General features: G+C 40.0%; 1 pseudogene; it reads left to right on the forward strand.

Annotated features, from left to right (window-relative positions):
• Window positions 1–3127: 3127 nt before the first annotated feature.
• LOC136393156 (protein BEX1-like) lies at window positions 3128–3503 on the forward strand (annotated as a pseudogene).
• The last annotated feature ends 1544 nt before the right edge of the window (window positions 3504–5047 follow it).

Below are 5047 nucleotides of genomic sequence, written 5' to 3' on the forward strand. Positions count from 1 at the left end.
CATCTTCTTTATCCAGTCATCTATTGATGGGCTTTTTGGTTGTTTCCATGTCCTGGCCACTGTGAACAATGCTGCAATAAACATGGGGCTGCATGTGTCTTTATGTATCAATGTTTCTGAGTTTTTGGGATATATACCCAGTAGAGGGATTGCTGGGTCATAAGGTAGTTCTATTTGCAGTTTTTTGAGGAACCACCATACTTTCTTCCATAATGGTTGTACTACTTTACATTCCCACCAACAGTGTATGAGGGTTCCTTTTTCTCCACAGCCTCTCCAACATTTGCTGTTACCTGACTTGCTAATAACAGCTAATCGAACAGGTGTGAGGTGGTATCTCATTGCCGTTTTGATTTGCATTTCTTTAATAGCTAAAGAAGATGAGCATCTTTTCATATATCTGTTGGCCATTTGTATTTCTTCCTGGGAGAAGTGTCTATTCATATCCTCTTCCCATTTTTTTATTGGATTGTTTGTTTGTTTGTTGTTGAGTTTTATGAGTTCTTTGTATATTTTGGATATTAGGCCCTTATCTGAGCTGTCGTTTGAAAAAATCATTTCCCATTTAGTTGGCTTTCTGTTTATTTTGTTATCAGTTTCTCTTGCTGAGCAAAAACTTCTTAGTCTGATGTAGTCCCATTCATTAATTTTTGCCTTCACTTCTCTTGCCATTGGAGGCAGACAAATCTTTAATAAAAAAAAATAATAACGTTAAAAATATAAAACATTCTCATGTATTACAATCCATTCATTTCCTACCGCTCATGTTCATGGTTGCGGGTGGCTGGAGCCAATCACAGCTGTCCTCCGGGACAACACCAAAATTTTATTGGATAATGCCTAACGTACACGGGTCATTGTATGGCTCTCACAGAATTACATTTTAAAATATGTGGTGTTTATGGCTCTCTCAGTCAAAAAGGTTCCCGACCCCTGGTCTAGAATCAAGCCAATGGGTTTGAGTAGAAACAAAAATCTCTCACTAGGAAGCTTCATTTAATTATCCTACCTCCACATCCCAGATAGTCCTTTAAATGTGTTTCTACTCTTGGTAGGTGCCCCAGAGTGCCTGGTGTTGGAGAAGGTACTCCTTCACAACTACAGGTCCAATCCTCTCATGGAGGGAGAATTGAGGGCACCTCCAGTCATCCACCCGATTGGCCCTTCATTCAAAAATAAGATTAGCCACACAAAGGTCACAGATATTTGAGAAAACCCACCAACAAGAGAGAGAAAACCTACAATTCCAAGATGAACAAATAAATCAACCAAATTTTCCTCATGGTACTTACCATTCTCTAAAATTACCTATCGTATTTATTTGTTTAACTATATCCTTACTAGAAAGTTTTCTCCACAAGAAGGATGACATTAACTGTTGGTTACTCCTATACACCTTGCATCTAAAATAGATCCTAGTCTAGAAATACTTTATAAATGTCTTTTCAGATGTATGGAAACAATGACTAGACTTGAACTATAAGCAGAAATGATTAAAAGTGCTTCCCTTCACAGAGTGAAAACTATGGGAAAGATAAAGAATGATGATCTTTTCTCTACTAATTTTAAACAAATGTATACAACTTTGATTTTTATTATTATATGTATTTTATGACAATTCAGAAAAACACAGACTAAATAGACACTATTCATTGATTTAAAACAACCATCACTTTCTAAAGGTTGGAATTCTTCTCTAATACAAAAACCTAAAAATTCACATCTCCAAGAAAACCAGAGATTTTAACTTGATGACCGAAGTAATTATTTGTCAGTTTATGTGTTTATAGATTTTTGCCTTGCAATCCTCAATTTGAATGTAAAGTAGACTATTTGCAAGTATGGATTTTGAAGTGAAACAGCCCTGGATTAAATTCCTTGAGCTTGTCACTTGTCTCTTATGTGTCCCCTGCTCTCTATGCATCAGTTAGTTAGTCCTCATCCATAAGATGAGGTCACAGTAAGAAGTGGGGAAAAGGTAATAAGGAAAAGTGATTCACCATGTCTGGCACATTAAGTGCTCAGTAAATATCACCTATTGTAATAATCATTTGTAGGCTTCTGTATGTTCAAATAATTTAGATATCTAAAAGAGCTAATAGCTCATCTTCTTTTCTGTGACCATTAATTGAGCACCAACTACATGCTTGTAGCTGTAATCTACTCTGGGGACACTGATAAAAATAAGACAAAGACGTGAACAGTAAACATAAGATCTTCAGATCTGTTCTTCATGATCTCTGATTTCAAAGCTGAAAATTAAAGGTGGCAAATAGCTCAAGCTGCTTTGAGCATAGCTTTGTCACATTCCTCCACCTAAGTCTTGGATTTTGGTTATTTGCTACCCTCTCAAATCTACATTTTGTTTGTTTGTTTGTTTTTGTATATTGAATTTCAGATTAGTCACTCAATTCTTTTGCATCAGGAGTAGGCACTTGACTTCCCTCAGATCTCAAGCATCCGAGTAGGATAAGTTTGGGGGAAATTTATTTTTTAATTTAATGGGAGGCATTGTAGAATGTGCAGTGCCAGGAGAAACAGTTATAGGCAAAGGTCATCTGGAAGTACATAATTGGTTTAAGGGCTATCCCAAAAGAAAATAGTCTGCAGTTACTAGCTAAGAAAAAAATGATTATTTGAGAAAGAGAAATGAGTTCTGCACTCAGCATATTTCTAGTCTTTTATAACTTTGACTACCTTAAATAGAAATAGGAGAGTTCTGATTCAAGATGTCAGACGTTTTGCAACCTCTATTTCCTATCTCAACTCACTTAACATTGAAGGAAAGACACTTTTTATAAATTCAGTTTATCAGTTGAAAAACTACAAGAGGTACCCTTGGTGAACATTAACCAAGGGGAAGTCCCAGAAAGACAGTATGTAGCGGGATCTGATTAGGTAAGAAAGCACACAGAACTCTCTTACAAAAAGTGGAAGTGGCAAAACCCAGCGGGGCTTGGTCCCTCACTCGCGTCGGAGTCCGGCTCCCAGTGATCCTGAGGGCTCGGGGCAGCGGAGCCCCAAGAGTAGGAGGCGAGGCAGAACAGGTCTGCGGGCGCAAGTGTTGCGGCCGCACACTCGCGACGAGAATTGGAGGGAGGATTGGACAAGGGTAGGGCCGGGAGCAATGATGTCTAAGGAGTAAAAAAATCTCAATTTGGAAAATGCCAACCAGGAAAATGAAAAAAAGGATGAAAACAAGCAAGATGCTAATAAAGAAGAGCCGTTGGTCATCCCTTTGGAAGCTGGTGAATATTCTGCCCTAGAAGAGATTGAAGGTAGTTCCGTGTTAGGCAGCGTATCCTGCAGCAGAGATGGGACTGGGGTCAGAGGCTTGGAGAGCCACAGGCAAGGACGAGAGCAGAGATTATGGAAAGGAGCGGGGAGGAGATGAGACAGCTGATGGAGAAGCTGAGGGGAAAGCAGTTGAGTCATAGTCTGCGAGCAGTTAGCACTGGCCCCCTCACCATGACCATCATGAGGAGTTTTGCCTTATGCCGTGAATCCTGTTGTTTTTCCTGAAAAATAGGGAGACACACCTGCATCCGAAACTTACATGTTTGCAATGTACATTGTTGCAAACCTTTTGGTGTTTTCTGTGGACCTCCTATTACCAGCTTCCGATTAAACGTTGTGTTTTGGTCCATTGTGTAAGTTTCTGTCAGCAGGGCAATTTTACCTATTGCATGGAAAGAAGCTCATTATTATTGTGAAGTTAATAAAACAGTTCCAAAAAGAAAAAAAAAGTGGAAGTGGCTCTGAGCATGCCCTGAGCACTGACGGGTCAAATACTGGGCTTTGGGCCAGCAGCAGAGACTAGGTAGATGGCTTTTCCATGTCTCTGCCCCATGTCAACAAAAGCAGGACTCATGAGCAACAGAGCCATTTGTTCCTAGATGGGGTGTAAGTAAGCGAAGCAAGTAAGGTTCCAGAAAACTGCTGACACTCAGAGGAATGAAGAACTCATACCTTAGAAGGAGAATAAAACTAACGAATACAGCAGGGGTCCCCAAACTTTTTACACAGAGTGCCAGTTCACTGTCTCTCAGACCGTTGGAGGGTCGGACTATAAAAAAAACTATGAACAAATTCCTATGCACACTGCACATATCTTATTTTAAAGTAAAAAAACAAAACGGGAACAAATACAATATTTAAAATAAAGAACAAGTAAATTTAAATCAACAAACTGACCAATATTTCAATGGGAACTATGCTCCTCTCACTGACCACCAATGAAAGAGGTACCCTTCCAGAAGTGCAGTGGGGCAGATAAATGGCCTCAGGGGGCCGCATGTGGCCCGCGGGCCATAGTTTGGGGACCCCTGGAATACAGTATCCCATTCAGGAATGCTTTCTTCCCCACACAGCCCACCCTCCCATTCTTGGTAGGAGTGTTTCCTCTCCGGGTAGCCACAACCCCACCACCCACTCTACTTGTTTACTTTAGCAAGCCCTGCCTCATAAACCTTTGAATTGTGATCCCTGCACTGAAAGACCACTGGATAGTCTCTGTGTGGTCTTGAAGGGTGTAATGAATTAAAATGGGCTCTAACAAAAACACCACTTCGTTGTTGTTGTTGATCAAGTGACAGGTTGAACTGCAAAGAGCTCCAGGGATAGAAAAACTGGCCTTAACCTTAGGCTTTTCTAAACCAATAATTTGTTTTTCTGAGTCCAAAAATAACTATAGGAACCATCTAGCCATCAACAGAGAGATTTATAGAGGAGGACTCATAGAGCTTCTGCCAAGATCGGGTGATCCAGCTCCTGATGGAGCTGTAGGGGAGCCGCAGATGCTATTAAACTGAAAGAATCATCAGTTGTAGAAAATAGTAGCTGGGTTATTTTAAATCTTTTTACTTAAGTCTCTTATGTTTCCTTGCTCATGTGGTTTCTGAGCAAATGACTTACCAATTGAAGTGCATGCACCCTTTCAACAAATTATAAACAGTTGCTTGTGTAAGAGACAAGACCTTATTTCAAACTCAAATTAGCCACAAAACTTCAGGTAACCACTGCCAACTGACTGGATAAAGGCCAGTTG

Source organism: Saccopteryx leptura, chromosome 2 (assembly GCF_036850995.1).
Source record: "Saccopteryx leptura isolate mSacLep1 chromosome 2, mSacLep1_pri_phased_curated, whole genome shotgun sequence".
NCBI lineage: Eukaryota > Metazoa > Chordata > Mammalia > Chiroptera > Emballonuridae > Saccopteryx > Saccopteryx leptura.